A 21,755-nucleotide genomic window follows, 5' to 3' on the forward strand; every position below is an offset into this window, starting at 1 on the left:
CCCCCATCTCCAAGTCCCAGGACTGAGCCAGAGAACTCCAGAAAAGAGGCAGGGAAAAAGGCTGGGGTGTATGTGTGAGAGAGAGTGTGTGTGAGTGAGTGCATTGCAAAGAGTCAACCTTAGAGCCCTACACCAGGGTTTATTTTACTTAGAGGAGAAAGGAGAAAGCAAGGAAACCACACCAGCACACACACAGAAGACAGATACACAAAGAAAGAATTCCAAGGAGTAAACCTTAGAGTGTAGGAAGAGGGAATGTGAAGCTATCATTCATGTGAGGCTAGCATTCACGTGAAACTGGAACCAGGAAGTGGCCTCCTTCTTCACTCCGGAAATGCAAAGGTTCTCGATGTGTTCACAGCCCCACTGAGCATGTGCAAGGGTGCCAATTCGAATTGGTGAACCAGCATGGTATGTACTGGTATGGTAACTTATTTTGCACTCGCTCCACTTTGACTCAGGAAATGACTACAATTTCGCTCTTCACATGTGATAATTAATCATGTGAATTGCCTTGGATTTGAATTGACTCTGCTTCCCCTTCCCTTCAGAATGGCTTTGGACTGGAGTTTCAATTTCATGTGTGATAAGGGCCTAGGATACCAACAACATCATGTGATAAGGCATAACCTCTGGTGGTATTGCTGTGCCACTATTTCCAAATAGCACAATGGTGCAATAAAGCCCTAGTCGTACCTGTTACATACTGGAAATGTAAGGAACGTAATAGTTCACTTCATAAAACTATCTCTCATTTACAGAAAGACCACTGGCAATGAAACTAACCAAATATTTATTAATATAACCAAGCCTAAGGTTCACTCTCTTCATCCTCCCCCCATCAAACAAAAAACAAAACAAAACAAAAAAACTATCCCAACCATCCTAGAGCCAGGAATTAACAGCTGCAGTGTCTATTTTCACTGCCACTGACAACCATGATAAAATAACAACAATGGGAAAAATAGTGATTATTTTGGTCTGGCTTTGAGCAGGAGGTCCTGGAATATACCAAAGCCCTATCACGGTAAACAGTTACAGTGTTATGATTCCATTTTAACTGCCGTGGCAACATCCTGTGGAACTCGTGTAAGTTTGTTGTGGGCTAGATCTAGAAGAGGAGTGCTTATGAGAGCCAGCATGGTGTAGCGGTCTGAGCATTGGACTATGAACCTGGAGACCAGGGTTTGAATCCCTGCTTGGTCATAGAAGCCCACTGGGTGACCTGTGAGCAAGTCACACTCTTTCAGCCACAGAGGAGGGCAAAGGCAAACCACTTCTGAACAAACCCTACAATAGGTTCACATTAGGGTCACTATAAATCAGAAATTACTTGAAGGCACACAACAATCAATAAATTCTATGATAGCTTGGTTCTAAAAGCTAGGATCCATTCTCTTTACAAAATATACTACCTGCTTCTGGAGGGCATGGAAACTGTAGGAATTGGTTTTCTAATATGCTGCCTGTTTTCCCCCGCAATCCTTCTTGTAGGTGTGGCTATGAGGAGTGCACTCACATTAGGAGTGCACTCACATAAGGAGCCCTGGTGGTGCAGTGGTTAAATGCCTGTACTGCAGCCACTCACTCAAAACCATAAGGTTGCAAGTTCAAGACCAGCAAAAGGGCTCAAGCTTTACTCAGGCTTGCATCCTTCCGAGGAGGTCGCTAAAATGAATACCTAGACCAGGGGTAGGCAACCTTTTTGAGCCGGAGGCCGGGTTGCTGTCCCTCAGACAACTGGGGGGCCGAAGCCAAAAAATAAATAATTAAATATTTTTTTAAAATAAATAAATAAAATAAATAAATAAATAAATAAACCGGGACAAATGTAGGACAACATTTTCAAATGGGGAACACTTTTTAATAAAAAATGGAGGACACGCAAAAAATGTGCTGATTTATAAAAAAATGTTAAGATAAATGCATGTTTCTGAGGCTTCTATAGACAATTCCCCCACCATGCCCCTCCGCAAGAGGCCAAAGGCCCCGGCGGCAATCAGCGGCAGGACCGGGCTGGGCCAGTCCCACGGCCTCGCTGGGCTGCATCCGGCCCGCTGGCTGCAGGTTGCCTACCCCTGACCTAGACTGATGGGGGCAAATTAGCTTACTGTTGTAAACCACTTAGACACTGCTTAGGCGGTATGAAGAGGTATATAAATGAAGCTTGTTTGATTAGAGGTTAGGATTATGTTACTGGGTGTCACTTTAAAAGACCATTTTCTCTGCCTTGGTCCTATTAGGTTCTTCTTTATTGTTGCACTGGTGATCCACCAGTGGGGACCATTGATTCCCCAGGAGTCTCTGTCTTAGACTTCATCGTCTCTATGGATCGTGATTGTGGCCTTGGCAGCTGGAGGATTCTGTGATTTGTAGTTCAAATAATTAACTTTCCCAGACTCTGCATCCTAACAAGGAAAAGATAAGCTCAGGTTTATAAACTAAGTAAGGCGGATTTCTTTGGGATGTATATATGGCTGGGGATAAATGGGGGGATTATTCCAGTGTTATGTTTTACATGCAATTTAGATAGGAGTTTATGTATTCTTAGCATGGATTGTGATTTTTAGCTTGAAGCCTAATGAGACTGGAACACAGGGGAGGTGTGATCAAACCTGTCCAGCTCTGCAGCAGGGGGAGCCAGACGTTAGAATTAATCTCATATTCTTCATTAATTATTGACCAAAGTAGTTATTTGTACTATCACTACACTAGTTCATTACATATGGGAAAAATCACAAGGGAGGTAGTTCACAGGAGCAATAATAAGCAGTACACCCAAATTCTTTCCTACCACTGCCTCATTCTTCCTCAGATAAGGAGAAGATTAAGAATAGAGAGAGGTTTCAGCACAAGTAATAAAGGATTAATTAAAAATTAAAAAGAAAGAAAAGCTTGCTACAACTCCCCTTTTGCCAGTTAGAAGTTTTGATACAGACATTATGGACGGTAAAATTCAGATTCTGTTTCAAAACTGGCAAGGCATAAGAGTTTAGGAACAACAAATAAGTATGACGCTTTCAGCCAGGAGTGAATTATTATTACTCTTCTGAACGAGGAGTTTATTACAGCCATCTTGGCAGGTCATTAACTATATTAGCCTGAATGGAAGTGGAATAAATTGTCTGTTGCACCACCATCCTTACAGCAAAGCAAAAGTAAAACAAATTAGGTATTTACATCTCTCACACACATTATACGTTGCAATGATTAAATGCCATCTGTTATTCCCAATGATGGTTCTCAAAGTAGCAATGGTAATATGGCCTGAGAATTCCATAGTTAGACCTTCAGTCCTGCTGGCTGCATATCACCTAAAAATTGCTGGAAACATCACTGGTTCCTTAAATGAAGAAGGATTTTTTTTTTAGCTCATAGATATATCTAACAAAAAGGAAGAAACACATTTCCTGAAAGGAATAATCTGTCATTCAATAATAATATGACTAAGGGCCCTTTCATGGTACACAATTATAGCACTATAATTCCACTTTAGCTACCATAGAACAGCCTATGGAATCCTGGAGTTTGACATTTGGGGAGGCACTAGAGACAGTGGCATCCCTAGTGCCCTCCTGTAACTCTTTGTGTCACCTCCCCTTGACCTCCTCCCATTCCACACCATGCAGAATCTTTAGTCATGTTTTTTGTACTAACGTTACTGATTAATTGTAATTTCTACATATCACTTAATGCCATGGTAATAGTGACATAAACAGCTAGCAAAATTAAAATTATCCTTTTAAATTACAATGTCATATGCACAGCCTCAGTGTATTTATATATACACAGTTTTGTGTGATTGAGGTGAAAATTTAATAAAAACTGATGTTTTTAAAGAAAATTTTAAAAGAATACTTTTTAAGAACCATTGCATCATCACTACTGGCTGAGGCTGATGGAAGCTGGCATTCAACTTCTGGAAAGCCTCACATACTCTCTCTTTGTAATATGAATGTTTTTGCCCATAAAGGTGCTTGGAATTTCTAGAAAAGAAATAAGTGAACCTTCCACCGTACTTGGTAACCAACAATTTCAGAGTAACGTTTGTATATTTTTTTTCCCCAACTGTCATCTCCTGAGTTTAAAGTGAACTTTGGGTTTGTTTTTTCCAAGGGCATATACACTTTTTTTCTTGACAGAATAGTGCTCCATCCTGAAGCAATTTCCCCCTTACTTTCACATGAACAGGACTCATGCTAGAACTCCCACAATGGAAAACGACTTCCACAATTTTCCAGAGATAACAGTATGTTCCCAGCCTATGCACCATCTGTTAAATAAAGTAACAAGTAATTAAGGGTAGAACATTATTTTTTGCTAGGAAAGCAGGCAATGGAAGATTTTTGCTTAAGATAATTCTATAACACCATGGCAAAACTGGGGATGTAATAGCTTAGACCCCAAAATTTAACCACTTCTTAGTTTCTGGCAATGAGTCTCTGTGAACAGACATATACAAATCTATTTTTCCGAAAGGAAAAAAATAGGAACATAATAAGCTTTTCCTGAAAGACAAATGGGTAGTTAGTTGAAATTTAATGAACTGGAATTGCTATATTAGCTGGTACAAGAAGTGCACTAGTCAATAGGCAATCTGATTAAGAAGATTAGAGATCAGAAGGAAAGTGCATTTATTTCCACACATTCATTTTCCTTGCTGGGCCTTTCACCAAGAGTAATAGTGTGGGCTCCATTTGGTCCTGTGGACAGCACTAAAGTCCTTTGGCTACATTATTTTGTCCATCCATTATGTGGATGGGCAAAATAATTTAGTCATATGTGCCAGTACAAAAGCACAGCAAAGATTAATGTCCTATGTGTTTGCTGACTGTTCATGCTGCAGGCTTCCAACTCAAGTCATAAACATATCTTTCTCTCGTTTTCTGGTAGAATTTACAGAGTTTTATGTACAGGGCTCTGCCCTGGTTGGTTCTTATTTTTGAGGAACCATAAACCATTAATTCTGAAAACCACTTCTGTTTTTGTTTTAAATTCCCCCTTTGTACAATCTCAGTGTAAGTTGGCGGGGGGATGTGATATGGTGAGTTCAGTGTTGAACTGGCTGGACATCATCCAGAGAGTTCACACCAGAACCAGGGATTGGGTCCTGCATCATCAGGACTATTCACTGTGAGGACAAGGGGAGGGCATGGTATTTTGGCCATGCAGACATGCAGGAGTAGGCCAGTACTGTGCCCTCTACCCTCCCTATATCCCTATCCAAGGAGGGCAAATGGCACCAGGCAAGCTTCCTGCCCTCCCAGAAACACTAACACTGGTTGGTGCCTTTGTTCTGCAGCATCTCATGGGGAGAGTCTTTCGCTCTCTGCTAGGTTTCCAGAGCGAACAATTTGAGATCCGACACCATGGTATAAAAGACCTTTGTTTGTGTGGCTTTTAAAATACAGTTCTACTTGAAGAATTCAATATTCATTAATTTATTTAATGTTTAATATCAGCCCTTCCTCCCAAAAGTGGGACTCAAAGTAGCTCACAGCATGAATAAAAACAAATATAGGTATACCTCAGTTAACAAAGTGGATGTATTCCTGATGTATTTTCTTTAACAGAAAATTTGGTACCAGAGATAGAAATAGCATGGAAAAAATATATTTAGGGCTTAAAAAAAACTGAAAATGAACAGTATGTACATGTGAAATAAAACAACCGGGTCAGATACGCCTTGGAAAAGTAAACAAAATCATTTTGAACCTTATAGGGACCACTTGAAAGCTTCTTCCAAAATGTATTGTGGGTAGGGTTGCCATACCTGAGGACCTCCAAACTGGGACAAATGTAGGACAATGTTTTAAAATGTAGGACTTTTTTTTTTACATTTTCTGGCCAGGAAATTAAAAAAAAAGGTCCTACATTTAAAAACCTTGTCCTCCTCCTCCTCCCCGGCTTGGGAGGAAGCCTCGGCCTCCTCTCAGGCCGGGAAGGGGCGCGGGGGCCACCCGTCATCGCGGCTATCGCCATGGTGGCAAGCGGCCTCCTCCTTCTCCCCGGCCTCGCGGAGGCCTTGGAGGACCCCGCGATTGCAGAGCTGCCTCCAAGGCCTTGCTGGGGCCTGGGAGGGAGCGTCTCTGCGGCCGGAGCTCTGACCGCGGAGAACTCTCCCAGGCCTCAGCGAGGCTTTGGAGGACCCCGCGGCGCTCGCAGGGGCGGAGGTGGCCGTGGGCGGTGCCATCCCGGCTTTGGCACCAAACTGGACTGGGACCGGGATGGCACTGTCCAAACAGGGATTGTCCCGCCTACAGGCGGGACATGGCATCCCTAATTGTGGGATGACTTTTTCTTTCCCTAGCCTCAATTGTTCTTATTATTTCTGTTTTTGCAGCCTAACTCATAAGTCTATGCATATTTAACATGATGGGGGGAGCTGCTAAGGGCAGGCTAATTCTCCTGCCTTTGTTTTCCTTCCTGTTTTGCTGTTCACACATGCTCAGTAAGGCATTCTAGGCTTCATCTACACTGCAGATGTATTGCAGTTTGATACCACTTTGCTATGGTTTAATGCTATGGAAATCTGAGATTTGTAATTCTGTGAAATATTTAGTCTTCTCTGTCAGAGAGCTCTGGTGAACAACAAACTATGCCAGGGTTCCATAGAATTAAAGCAGTGTCAAACTGCATTAATTTTGCAGTGTGGCAGCAGCCGTACTGTTACTTTGCCTGTTGTAGGCAGGCACAGACAAGCAGAGTAGGATTCACTGAGAAATGCCCCACTCCTTCCTAGCTCAAGCTTCATTGCACTGTTTACTACAGACATACTGCTGCAAAATGGCAACTGAATGTCTGTGTTTCTCCAGTCCTTCACCACTGCCCCCCAATATTTTTAAATAACACCTCCAGCTAGTGAGAGGACAAAGAGGAAAAAAGAAGAGTCTGAACGGGCAGAAAAAGACTTTGTAAAAAGGAGCTTCCTCATCAGAGGCTTTGTTAACTGAGGTATGACTATACAGCTAAAAGTACAGTTAAGTTATAAATTTACAACACAAACATGAAAAATATATTAAAACTACCAATGAATTAAAAGCAATTTAAAAATATATCAGAAAAAAGAGGAGAGGGAATACAACTTGCCTGCTAGGTTGCCAGATAGGCAAAATTGTCCCATCCAAATAAAAAATATTTCCCCCAATGAAATTTTTCCTCAATCCCCAAATTTCCAGCATTATAGTCAGACACCAAAAACTGTTCATACTGAGAATTCTTACATTTGCTGTGTTTGCATTCCCTTAGTAATTTTAACCAGCCCATTTCTTTGGATTCCTAAACTGTATTTTTCAATGCTAAACTGAAGTTTTAAGTTACTCTAGTGCTAGAAGCTTGGCGACTGAATGGAAATTATATTTGTGGACAGAATTCTTATTTAGGAAGGTCAATGCCCTCATTTTGCAACCCACAGCTACATCTTTGGAGCTATGTAAGGTACAGTTTGCAAAGTGTGACAGAGGCTTAACTTACCAGACTAAAACAGTTGTAAGAAAAAGGATGTGGTAGGGCCAACCTACAGCTAAGCCAAGGTGGGTCCTTGCCTGTGTGTGTTGAGGTTACTCATCTTGCATTTTAGCTTTAGAAGCTATTAAGAGCAGTGATCCCCAAAGTGGGTCGTACCCCCCTGGGGCCAGTGGAAAGATCCAGGAGGGCAATGAAGGTGAAACAGGGCAGCAGGGGGGCAGTGAGGAGGAAAGGGATGGGAGAGGGTCTTCACTCAAAGTATTGGTGCACACAAAATACAAGGGAAACCACCAGCCTTTAGGACCATGGTGGGGACGAGGGCTTTGTAAAATTTCTTTTCAGGGTCCCTTAAAACCACCTCACAGCCTCACTTCATGTGATTGTGTCTCCCACTTGCTTCATGTGGTGGTGTCTCCCACTCTTCGCCTGTCCATGGGAGTTCATTCCCTCAGCCACATCTTTCTCTAGTAGTGGTGGTGACAGTTGGAAACCTTGTGAAGCCTGCATGTGGAACATAACGTCTGTAGCTCAGGGCAGCACCATTTGAAGACAGACGGATTGGGTGGAGCAAGGAGTTAGAACTTGTGGTGGCAGGGGAGAGAAGAGGCAGCATAAAATTAACTTTCAAATGTGGGACCCTTCTTATGGTTTCTGAGCTTTGCCAGGACTTGGCTGGCAGGTTGGAGCTGCACTGCTGTTGCTGCTTTCTTTCATTGGAAAGGCCAAGGGAAGAGGCAGCAGAAGAAACAATTTTGATGTGTGTGTGCAGGGGGACACTTGACACTATTTGGGGAAGACATGTCTCTGGAGGTGGAGGGAGAGGAGTATCTGGAATCAATTCTTGGAAAGAGTTATTTTCCTTGAACTGTCTCTTGTAGTTAAAATATCTCCTTTCCCCCATCCACACCAATCTCCAGAGAACGTGACCTCTGTAAACTCCTTATACACTCTCTGGCTGAGCCCTGCTTTGCTGCAACAAAGAAGGATTGACAGTCCTTCCTTGCCAAGGAGAAGGCAACCTGGTCACCTTGGGAGCAGCAACCGAGTGTAATATATAGTTTACATAGAAAGAGGAAGGCATTTAGGATTTCTTTTTCTTTTCTTAGTAGTTTAAGAATAGTAGGAATAGTTTAATCCCTTAGTTTTTCTATTCTTTTTCCTTTTGTCTTCTTGTTGTGTTGCTTTTGCATTTTGTCTTGTGACAATTAATCTTGTTCTGTTTTTCTATGCTTTTAAAACCTTTTACGTGAGATACTAATACTCTATTTATCTATCTATCTAGAAAGAATGGTTCTCAGATCTTATGAGCACCAGAAAAGAACACAAGCTAATTAGGCATTTTAAAAAAGGAAGGAAGGAAGGAAGGAAGGAAGGGGGAAGGGAAAATGTGGTAGTACTTTTAAGACAACGTGTTTTTTATTTTTGCATGAGCTTTCATGGATATAAACCCACTTCTTTAGATGATTTACAGTGAAATTGATTCCATAGTCATTCTACTTCCAGTGTTGAGAAGAGAAGTATTTAGCATGTTTCCCCAAAGCAGTAGCCTTTCCTAAGCCTCCTTTTTTCTTTTTGTTTCTTGAATGAGTTACCAAAATGCATTTCTATGACACGAAAAATATTCTAACGATCTAGGGAAGTAAAAAAGGATTTTTATTAAAACATTAATTTACCACATATGGGGAAGTTTTTTTCCCCACAGGGAAAATGGAGCACTAGAAAAAACAGTTTGCTGGATTTCCCATCAAGCAAAACCAGGCATATGCAAAGCAAGCTTAATCTTGGACAGCTGACAAGTGGATCCCAAATGCAAAATGATTGAAATGAACAGTGTGCAATAAAATTCATGACCATCCTGTTATCAATTTGCAATTATGTGAAAAGAAGTGTTGCTGTTTTGGTAGTTTAGAAATGCACCATTATATCGGGAGAGAAGCTTTGTGCAATAATCTCCTATGACTCTGGAGACTAGGGTTCAATTCTCAGCTCAGCGATGAAACCCAGTGGGTGATCTTAGGCAGCTCACACGCTTCCAGGCTCAGGTGAAGGCAATGATAAACCTCCTCTGAACAAATATTGTCAAGAAAACTTCATGATAGGGTTCCTTAGGGTCACCATAAGTAAAAAATGACTTGAAGGCACACAACAACAACATGCCATGAAAATAATGTTTTTTTCATAGCTCTGCTAATGAATTAGAATATGTGAATCTAATTCACTTCAACAGTTCCTCTTTCTAGTCTTCCTATGTACTTTCCTTGTTAGAAACTGATTAGGGTTATCAGGTCCCCACTGCCATGGTCCTGAGCTTAAAGGGAAGGACAAATACAATAATAAAGAGCAATAAAAGTGGATTCTCCATTTAGGAGTACAAGAAAAGTCCCCACATGTCCAAGAGGAGGAGTGGTCTCTGCCTGCATTGAAATCCCTCCCAGTGGTCTCCCAACTTTTATCCTTTAGATGTTTTGGAGGTCAGCTCTCAGAATGCCTGATTGTTGGCCAAACAATCTAGGGCTTCTGGGAGTTGAAGTCCAAAACACCTGGAGGACCAAAGTTTGGGAAACACTGCTCCAGACCATAAACTCACAACAGAGTAACATGTGAGGCAAAATGTAACATTTTGTAACATTAACAAAATTTAACATTGCTCAGGCCTCAGTTTAGCTTTAAGAAATGTATTTACCATCTCAAAACATGCATGTAAAGTATTCAGTCCAACACAAAACTGCCAATTAATCAAATAGGAGCCCTGGTGGTGCAGTGGTTAAATGCCACTCACTCACAAACCACAAGGTGGTGAGTTCAATCCCAGATCAGGATTGACTCAGCCTTGCATCCTTCTGAGGTCACTAAAATGAGTACCCATTTTGTTGGTGGCAATTAACTTACAGTTGTAAACTACTTAGAGACTGCTTAGTGTGGTATGAAGCAGTATATAAATGAAGCTGCTATTTCTATTGCTAAGTATTTGCTTTGTATGGTTTATTCAAAAAGAAGCATCCACTGCAAAAGTATGCAAGTGATCAGTGAACCCACTATTTCTGCTTCTGCAATAGTGGAAAAGATTATTTGCAGCCGTGTGCTCACGAAAAGCTATAGAACACTCTTAAAGACATGGGAATGCCACTACATCTGATAGTCCTGATGAGGAATCTGTACTCAGGACAAGAGGCCACTGTCAGAACACAATATGGAGAAGCAGAATGGTCTCCAATTGACAAAGAGGTCAGGCAAGGCTGCTTCCTTTCACCCTATGTATTCAGCTTGTATGCAGAAAATATCATACAAAGAGTAGGCTTGCACACAGAAGGAGTGAAGATAGGAGGAAGGAATATCAACAACGTAAGAGATGCAGATGACACCATTCTACTAGCAGACTTGGAACAACCACTAAATAAAGTCAAAGAAGAAAGTGCAAAGACAGGCCTAATGTCAAAGAAAACAAAAATAATGACCAAAGAGAATTTACATAAATTCAACCTAGATAACAAGGAAATCGAAATAGTTAAACATTTCCCATACCTTGGATCAAACATTGATCAGAATGGAGACTGAAGAAGATTAGGAAGGGGAAGGCAGCTATAAAAGAACTAGAAAAAAACATAAAATGTAAAGATATACAGCTGAACACTAAAGTTAGAATCATTCAAGCCATTGTATTTCCTGTTGGCATGTACGGCTATGAGAGCAGGACAGCGAAGAAAGCAGATAGGAAGAAAATTAATTCATTTGAGATGTGGTGCTGGAGAAAAGTGTCGAGGATACCATGGATAGTTAAAAAGACAAACAAATGAATCTTAGAACAGATCAAGCCTGAAATCGCCTTGGAAGCCAAGATGACTAAATTGAGGCTGACGTACTTTTGCCACATCATGAGAAGGCACAGCTTATTAGAAAAGACAATGATACTGAAGAAAGTGGAGGGAAGTAGAAAGAGAGGAAGACCACATGCCAGGTGGATAGATTCAGTCAGGGGGACCATGGGCCTGAACCTGCAGGACCTGAGCAGGAAGGTAGAGGATAGGGGGGCTTGGAGACACCTCAATCACAGGGTCACCATGAGTTGAGATCAACTCGAAAGCAGCTAACAACAACAACAACAACAACAACAAGTTCAATCTTAGTGTATGACAGGAATTTAAAGATGCAGGCCCATGCAATTATATAGGGAGTGCCAAACAAGTACTGCATGTATGAAAAGCAGTGATTCTTTTTATGGCAACAAATTTTTAATACCTACCAATTAGAGAACGTATGCAAGTCTGCCCTCTCATTAGGTGGAAAGAACGGAGCAATTGATGGGGAACAAGGGTGACCATGGCAAGGTGGTCCTTCCTTCAGCTTGCCTTGAGTCTCTTAAAGTAGCTTGCTCCCTTCAAGTGCCATGATAGTTGCTCTAATGGCACCAGTAATATAGTTATATTGGCCCTCTGGTAGTTCTGTACCTGTGGCAAATTTTGTCCATGGCCTCAGGCAGCAAAATCTCTCCCAAAATGTTTATGAAGTAATATTTCAAACCAAATATTTGAGGCAACTAGCTATCCCCAACTGGTCTGTATTTGATGAGGCATATTCCAGGTTCAGGAAATAATTAATGGGAATTTTTCACAGACTTGAAGAAAAGGCAGATTTGATTTGTTATGACTCTCATACACAATAATTTTAGCTGTTTGTTCCCAGGAATTTTAACTTTTTCTATTTAATCTCATAATCACCTTCATTCTTAAAGTTTTTCCCGTGTTACAAAATGAGTGACAAAATCAGAAACATACTTAACAACAGCAAGCAGAATGAAAAGCTTACTGTTCTACTAAACATTTTTGTTCAGAATGCAGTTGGTAACCATCTGGATTCATGCACTTTCCTCGGAGCACTGAAAGTTTCTGACCTATGCATAACACTTTAAGAGCAGATGTGAGAACTTAAGTCATTGCCCGAGAAGATACTGTACATATGCATGCTTGATGGAATGGCTGAGCAGTAATAACTTTCTCATTATCAGATGGAACTCATCTAGGATATTGTCAACACTGGGGTGTGGATGAGTAGAATGCCTTGTCCTATAAATCCCACCCATAACATTTGCAAAGTGATATAAATGATCTTTCCATGATGTATTCCTCTTTAAAGTAGATAAAAGAGTATTTCATTTCCTGTTGTAAATTTTGTACTTATTGCAGAATCTTATATTAAAGGCAGTACTGTTTATAAAAGGAAATGAAGGGTATGCCTGCACTAGGCTGTCAGGATATTATACAACTCTGGTGAAAACAAATATCCTTCCAAAGGATGGCAGAAATGTCTCAAAAACTCTCCAAGAGGAAAATCTCTCTCTCTCTCTCTCTCTCTCTCTCTCACACACACACACACACACATACAGAATTCAAAGATATAGCCATGTAAGTCTGTGGAATCAGAATAAACTTTGAGACTAACTGAAAGAAAGAAATTGGCAGCATGAGCTTTCATAGACTTCAGTCTACTTCTTCGGATGCAAATGCATCTAAGGAAGTAGACTGAAGTCTACAAAAGCTCATGCTGCCAATTTCTTTCTTTCAGTTAGTCTCAAATGTGCTACACGTTAGTCTCAAAGGTGCTACAAGATCTCTCTCTCTGTGTGTGTGTATGTGTAATATTTCACAGACTTCTTCTATATTAGGAAATCCAGATATGCTGGACTACAACTCCCACTAGGCACATGCTTATGGGAGCTGATGTGACTTGTAACACAAACACATCTGAATAGGGCTGTGTGTGCAAGAGATATATTTATGTTTATTATTACTGTCCTGTATCATAAGATCTCTGAGCAGCTTACAATAAAATAACTCTCCAAATTTAAAGAACAGTATACTGATCAGAAAGTGGTCCTCAGCCCAGAAAGTGCAGAATGTATTCTATGGAGACTGCAGTCTTTTTAGCCAAAAAGAAGCAAACAGGTTTTATAATGTTCACTGCGATCTTCTCACAGTGTCCTGAATGTAATACCCTCTCATAGCTAGTGATGGCCTTTAGCAGTCATTTTTGGAACAAGGTTTGTAAAAGTGACCAGCTTCCTCATCAGCTTGTAAAAAAAGCTTGGTACAATCTTGATGCAATTCAGAGCCGTCACATACCCTTTCGTGTGCCTGATACCATTTGACATATATCAGTGGTACTGGGGAAACTGTATTTTCCATACCTCCTTTGCACCTGTCCTGAAGTCAGAACAAAGGGCTAGAGGTGAGACAGGAAAGAAAAGTTTGTCCTCCATACTGCTGCTGATGATGACAGAACAGCAAAGAAAGTTACATGCTGAGGATATACTACTAAGACTGGAGGTTATCAATTCTGACTAGTGTCTGGAATCCACTACACTTAAATCTCCATAGGGCAGGCATCTGATGTTAGCCATACTCACTTGGTCATTCTTCTCTCTTTAGTTTTCTTTGAATTGTGAAATCCTTTCCATAGTCCATCCTCTGCATATCAGCAATAATGACTTTGTTGTTCTTGTCTGGCATCGCCCCACCCTAGATACTTCATATCCTAGATATCTGTAAAACAGGGATGGAAACAAAAGGTCACTTGGTCATTGGGAAGGGTGAAAATTGGGTTTCTTTAGCTTAAAGATGCCAGAAAATAAATTTTGAAGCTGTATCTGTATTTGATGTGAACCTTATGAAGCACTGATCATTTTATCTCTGAGTGAAGGGTAAGAAATTGGATGAGACATCACAGCACATAACAGATCATGAGAGATGTGCATTCCACACTTGAACAGGAGTGAGAGCAAAGAACATTCACAAACCTACATGGAGGTTCTTCAATAGAGGTTTTGCTACTGTTCACCCTTTATTTTCTTCCCAAAGTTGTCTTATTGCTATTTGCCTCCCTTTTTAAAAATGAAAGGGCAATGTGAATATCTGTGCTTGAGTGTTAAATCAAGGAAGGTGTTAGTACCCCATGTTCTTGGAGGGGGAAAAGTGTAAAAATTTAAAAGGTCACAAGATGTTCTGTGCACAGAAACTGTGTGGAAAGTGGAGACAATGGTTAGTTATTTAGTAGGGGGCAGAATTAAACATTTATTTGCAGATATTGTGTGCCTTCAAATTGTTTACAACATATAGAGACCATAAGATGAATTTATCATGAGTTTTCTTGGTAGAGTTTCTTCAGAGATTGCCATTACTCCCCTGTAATGCTTAGAGAGTATGATTTGCCCACTCCCTGGGTTTCCCTGGCAGAGTGAGGATTTGAACCCTAGTGTCCCAGATTCCTCATTTGCCCTGTGTTGGCTATCACTATGCCTCACTGGTCGGTGTACTTTATTTATTACTGTATATATAAATGTAGAATATTTTTATTATGAATTAAAACTTATTATTAAATTTAAATTCATTTACCTTTTCTTAATTCAAGCATAAGCTACTTTAAGTCTTATTTGTGAGAAATGATTGATATAAATTAAACAAGCAAATAAATTTTTAAAAAATCACCCTTCCTTTATTGTATTCTATCCACTACTCACAACTGCAATTGGTACTAAGGAAAGAAACTTCATTTTCCCTGTAATAAAACTAATATTGCCATTTGAGTACTTGCAGAGCAGGGGGGATAGTATATTACCACCATCACCATCAGCATCACTGTCATTGTTTATACCTGGCTTTTCTCCAAGATTGGGATTCCAGGCACTTTACAAACTAAGATGATTATTATGCAAAGTGATCTTGTAGCACATTTGAGACTAAGTGAAATAAAAAAGATGGGAGAACGAGCTTTCATAGACTTGAGCCTACTTGCATGTAGAAATATGTGAGGAATGCATCTGAGGAAGTAGGCCCAAGTCTATGAAAGCTCATGCTACTATATACTTTCTTTCAGTTGGTCTCAAAGGTGCTGCAAGATCTCTTTGCATACTGTTTTTCCAGACTTAGGACTTTATTGGACACATTTTTTCCTTGTTACGGGCGTGGGAAGGGGCCGCTCAGGGTTGTGCAAGGCTAAGAAAAAAAGGCATTTTACGCACACCAAAGTGTCCTCAAAATGGCTCCATTCCAGTGCCCAGCCCCAAGCCGTTCCCATTCAGGACTGTCTTGGTTGGAAGTCTTGCGTTTTTTCTCAGACTCACGCAGCCCCGAGAGTCCCCCCATAATGGGGGGAAATGTGTCCGATAAGGTCCTAACACAACTATGTCTTTAAATTAAGATGATGACAGTATAGTTAAAAACTTTACAAAAGGAAACAGAATAAAAGTATTAACATTATTTAAATAGTTTAAAACAAACTCTAAAAAGGATAAAAAGCAATTAAAACAGTACAATATAAAGAACACAGCACCCTTGCCTTAAAAATCTTCAATTCTAATAGCCTGTCAGAATACAAAAGTCTTTGCTTGCTGATGGAAGAACAGCAAGGAAGGAACTATTTGAGCTTCCCTATGGAGGAGGTTCCAGAGTTTAAGGACAGTTGCTATCTTGTATACCCACCACCCACATCTGTGAAGGTGATGGGACTGAAGGAAGATACTTTCCTGATGATCTTACAGTCAGGGCAGGCTCATACTGGGAGATAGGATCAGTCAGCCTGGGCCCAAGCCACTGTGGGCTTTGTGGATCATAGCCAGCATGTTGAATTGTGCCTGGAAACAATCTGGCAGCTGGTGGAACAGGATAATTGATTGATCTCTGTAACCAGCTCCAGTTAACATCAGAGTGCAGGTACAGCACTCCTTGTACCAACTGAAGTTTCTGAACACTCTTCAAAGGCAGCCCCACATAGAGCATATTGCAGTAATTCAAACAGGATGTAACTAAGGCATGTGTCACTGTGGCAAGATCAGACATCTCCAGGAATTGACAAAGTTGGAACACTAGCTTTACTCTGGACCACTGCAGAAACCTGGGCCTCCAGGTTAAGGTCTGAGTCCAAGGATGCATCTACACTATAGAAACAATGCAGTTTGACACCACTTCAACTGCCATGACTCCATTTTACAGAATCCTGGGATTTGTAATTAAATGAGGCACCAACACTCTTTGGCAGAGAAGGCTAAAGATCTTGAATAACTACAAATTCCAAGATTGGATAGGATGGAGCTACAGCTCTTCAAGTGGTGCCAAACTGTATTATTTCTACAGTGTAGATGCACCCTAGGAGTATATCCAAACTGCAAACCTGTGTCTTCAGGGGAAAGTATCCCCGTTGAACACAGGCTGTTCTCTGATCTGCTTTTCAACTGATTAGGAGCATCTCTGTCTTGCCTGGACTGAGATTCAATTTATTTGCCCTCAGCCAATTCATTGGTGCTGCCAAATACTGGTTTAGATCCTTAAAAGCTTCCCTGGCATTAGATGGAAGGGAGAAATAAAGCTGGGTGTCATCAGCACCAAACCCCAAACCTCCAGACAGCCTCTCTCAGCAGTTTCCGTGTAGCTGAAACTGTAATTTCACTGTTGAATAGTGTGAGGAATAGAACAGTGCCCTGAAGGAGCACTTTTTCAAGTGGTCAAAGGTCTCTTACATTCTGGCCTCTGGGAAAATATGGCAGATCACTCAAGGGCTGGCTGTGAGTCATTTGCAAAGCACTTTGCAGATTTTTAGGAAATGATCCTGCTTAACAAAAGAGCGAGTGCTATATATATTTATTATACAGAGATAGAACAGTGACTAATTGTTGTAGATTCAAAAAAAGAAAAGACATAACATGTCAAGAACTGCAACACGGAGCTAATGGCTGGTGTGGGTGGGTGTGGGTGTATAGTTAGAGGGCAGGAGGCACTGTTTTTAGCTTCTTATCCATGCAGATATTTCCCTTGATTATATAGCCCACAATATTTTATGCAGTCATTCCTGTCTCAATTGGAGGTATTTTTGGTTAGCTGTAACACCTAGTCCTGATTTAATGTGTCAGGTTTCATTCTCTCCTGTTTTCCCACCTACCATGCATTTATAATCATAATTAGCTTGTCTCAGGATGATGAGTAGTGCACAGGTATAATTAGGTTGCTTGGCTCCAAGGTGTGTTTCTTTAAATTAAACCAGGAAGTGAATAAAGGATATATAGGGGTGTAAGATTAGAGCTGTTCCGTGCTTTGTGAGGGTGGGTGTGTAATGAGACTGTGTTACATATTGTGAAATGACAGCTCTGCCTTCCATTTCTGGAATGTGTATGGCGAAAGAGAATGAGACATCACCTTCTCAGACAGTAACTATCAAGTAGGTGGCTGAAAGGTGCCTTAGAGCCAGGCTGAAAGGAATGCTCATTCACAGGAATGAAGAGAAGCTGTATTCCTGTGTAGCAGCAGGCAGAATCGGGCATTCGTTCTTCTTGCTTAGTATTGTCTTTTTATTCCAAGGGGCTGTGAATCTTTGCCACTTTGTTGACTACAGTTCTACTGTAGAAATAACTCACTTTGATTGCCATGGCACTACCCTAGAGAATCCTGGGATGTGTAGTTTTATGAAGCACCAGCACTAGCAGAGAAAGCTACATACCTTGTAAAACTTCAGTTCTGTAGGAACTTAAAGTGGTGTCAATCTGCATTATTTCTACAGTGTAGATGCACCTCCATGCTTCTTACCATGAGACTAAATGGTTGGAACGAACAAGAACAGTAGACCAAAACACTGTCCTCCCCATCTAAAGGACACAGATGCAGCAGCTCTTCAAGGCTTTCCGAACCATACCTAGCAAACACATGCCACTGGCCTTCTGTACGCTCTATCACTGAACTTTCATAAGCAACATCATGATCCAGATGCTTGAACTTTTTAGGATGTTTGAGCTTTAGAGGAAAGTATGTAAATTTATGTGCATGGTAAATTTAATACATAGGAGTTAACTGTTGGTCTACTACTCTCCAACATTTCACAGATGAAAACTGAGACACATGTGGCCAAACATAATTATGACATCTTTTGTTAAGATGAAAAAAGTTATGAATGAGGAAGAACAGACAAGCTAGGAGAAGGTGCAGCAATTTGCCTTTGGCTAAACATACTGAGAAGGGCAAGATTAAAACACACACGCACACAAGAGTTAATATTGATTACAAATACTTTTGCACATTGAACTCAGTATGCAGCAATTGAAGACAAAGGGAGAAGTGAGAGGAGGAGAGAGAAAGTGGGACACTTTAAGAGCAGCTGAAAAATGGGATTAATAGGGACTGTCCTTGATAGATCAGGGCAGTTGGAGAATATAGATTTCTAGTAAAAAAAATGCTTATGTTATTGTTATTTGCTGTCAAGTCAGCTTCAACATCTGGCAACTCTATGAATGAGAGTCCTCCAAGAGCCCTGGACAGCAGCTTTCAAACTTAGGGTTGTAGGTTCCTTGACTGAGTCAATCCATCTATAGTATGATCTTCCTGGTATTCTTACCATGCCACTATTTTTTCAAGATGATGGGGTTCCATGCTCTAGGTAAGTAGGAAGATATGCTAATGATAACATTACTACTGGTAGGATATCACAAGCCAGATAGGCTGCTGCTGAGAAGTGAAGCTAAGGCGCGTTACAGACTGCCCAGAAGGGGCAGTCTCGCGCCGCTGCTGGTTGCTGCATTCGGGAACCGCAGCATCCAAACCACACGGTTCCTGGACGCAGCAAAGAAGAAGCGCTGAAATGGCGCTGCTTCTTCCGCCCCGGATGAGACGGGATGACAGAATTGGGAGCATACTTATCAAATTTGCAGATGATACCAAATTAGGGGGAATAGCTAATACCCCAGAGGACAGGATCAAGATTCAAAATGACCTGAATAGACTAGAAAGCTGGGCCAAAGCTAACAAAATGAAATTCAACACAGAGAAATGTAAGGTATTGCACTTAGGGTGGAAAAATAAAATGCACAGACATAGGATGGGTGACACCTGGCTGAATGAAACTACGTGTGAAAGGGATCTAGGAGTCCAAGTAGACCACAAGTTGAACATGAGTGAACAGTGTGATGCGGCAGCTAAAAAGGCCAATGCTATTTTAGGCTGCATCAATAGAAGTATAGTGTCTAGATCAAGAGAAGTAATAGTGCCACTGTATTCTGCTCTGGTCAGGCCCCACCTAGAATAGTGTGTCCAGTTCTGGGCGCCACAATTCAGAAAGGACATTGAGAAACTGGAGCGTGTCCAAAGGAGGGCGACAAAAATGGTGAAAGGTCTGGAAACCATGCCCTATGAGGAACGACTTAGGGAGCTGGGGATGTTTAGCCTGGAGAAAAGAAGGTTAAGAGGTGATATGATCGCCCTGTTTAAATATTTGAAGGGATGTCATATTGAAGAGGGAGCAAGCTTGTTTTCTGCTGCTCCAGAGAACAGGACCCGGAACAATGGATGCAAGCTGCAGGAAAAGAGATTCCACCTGAACATTAGGAGGAACTTCCTGACAGTTAGGGCTGTTCGACAATGGAATGCACTCCCTCGGAGGGTGATAGAGTCTCCTTCCTTGGAGGTCTTTAAACAGAGGCTGGATGGCCATCTGTCAGGGATGCTTTGATTTGGATTTCCTGCATGGCAGGAGGTTGGACTGGATGGCCCTAGTGGTCTCTTCCAACTCTATGATTCTATGATTCTATGTGTGGATGCTATGCATCCAGCACGTAAAGATGGCGGCACCCGTGTGTATAGGGCGTCGCCATCTTTACGCCCTCGTCACGTGCTAGGGGTGAGGCCGGTGTGGACGCTAGGTCCTCGGCCAATCCCTAGCACATGACGGGGGTGCCGGAAGAGCCCGTCTGTAACGGGCCACAATGTCCCAAACAGCTACTGGGCAGTAGTACTGGACAGAAGGGGTGACACTAGCAGAGGATCTTTCATCAACAATTTCAGTGATACTTTAGCTAGTTTTTGTTAGTACCATGCAGAAGATAGTAAACCATTACTTTACTTTGAAAACCCTAAGCCCTACATGACCTAGATCCAGACTATTTGAGTGACATATCTCCCCATACAAACCTGCTAGAGCCCTAAGATCTTCAGGAGAAAGGTTTCTCTCAGTCCCACCACCATCTCATGTTCACTTGGTAAGGACACAGGAGAGTCCTTTCCATGGGAGGCTAGACTGGCCACCTCCCTGCATGTCTTTCGCCAGCAAGCAAAAACATTATTATTTAGGCAGGCTTTTTAACGTAGTAATTGTGGCAAGGTGGTTTTATATAGAGTGTATGTATTAGTTAGGTTTTAGTGCTTTGTATGTTTTTAATGTTAATTTTATATTGTTTTAATTAGATGATTTTAAATTTTTTACCTTTTTACTGGAAAGTTTTAAAAATGCATTTATCTTGTGAGCAAGCTTGGGTCCATTTCTGGGAGAAAAATGAAATAAACAAATAATAAATAAGACCCTATGATGAGGGGAAAAAACATTGTTGTGTGCCTTCAAGTCATTTCCAACTTATGATGACCCTAAGGGTTTTCATGGCAAGATTTGTTTGGGGGGGGGGGGGCGGCCGTGTCCTTCCCTTGGGGGGAGGGGGAAAGGGTTGCCCTTGTTTGGGGGGGGGGGGGATGTTAAACACAAAGCAAACCATACTTCATTGTATCCTAGTGTATCTTCTACATCTTGTCACAATGAATTTCAAAATGTTTGTTAGGTTTAGCTCTCATTTTTCTACAGAAATGACAATTGATGCAGTAATACTGAATAAAAAGTAATACTGGAACATGAAACAAATCCAAAGATTAAAACAGAATTAAGGACACATTTTTAAACTATTAAAAACACATTTTCAAAAGAATTGAGTGGGAGGACAGAAAGTAATTTATCTTTTTCTCCCACTCTTATACTATCTGATAGGAAACAAAGTGTTTATCGCATAAAAGCTTTGTTGTGGAGTGGCAGGGGTAGAGAATGAAGTAGACAATGAGATTATTTGACTATACTGGCACTGTTGATCATTGCACCTCCTTCTGAAACCATTTTGCTTCCCTGGCTCAACTGTTTGTTGTCACCAGCTCCTTTGAGTCCTCCGATATTGGAAATGCACAAGTATTGTGTAATTCAAAGGATCAGTCTGGGGCTGGTCATTCTACCAATCCCTCCTTCCTAGATACTGTGCAGTGCATCCTGTGGTTTGGTTCCAGGACCTTCAGTGGATATCAAAATCTGTGGATGCTCAAGTCCCATTATATACAATGGCATAATAAAATGCTGTCCCTTATCTAAAATGGAAAAATCAAGGTTTGCTTTTTGGAATTTTTATATGTTAAATATATTTTCAAGCTGTGGATGGTTGAATCTATGGATGCAGAATCCATGACTATGGAGAATCAATTATACAAATAATTAAGCAACCCCATGGCTGAGAG

Source organism: Sceloporus undulatus, chromosome 3, assembly GCF_019175285.1.
Source record: "Sceloporus undulatus isolate JIND9_A2432 ecotype Alabama chromosome 3, SceUnd_v1.1, whole genome shotgun sequence".
In the NCBI taxonomy this organism is placed as follows: domain Eukaryota; kingdom Metazoa; phylum Chordata; class Lepidosauria; order Squamata; family Phrynosomatidae; genus Sceloporus; species Sceloporus undulatus.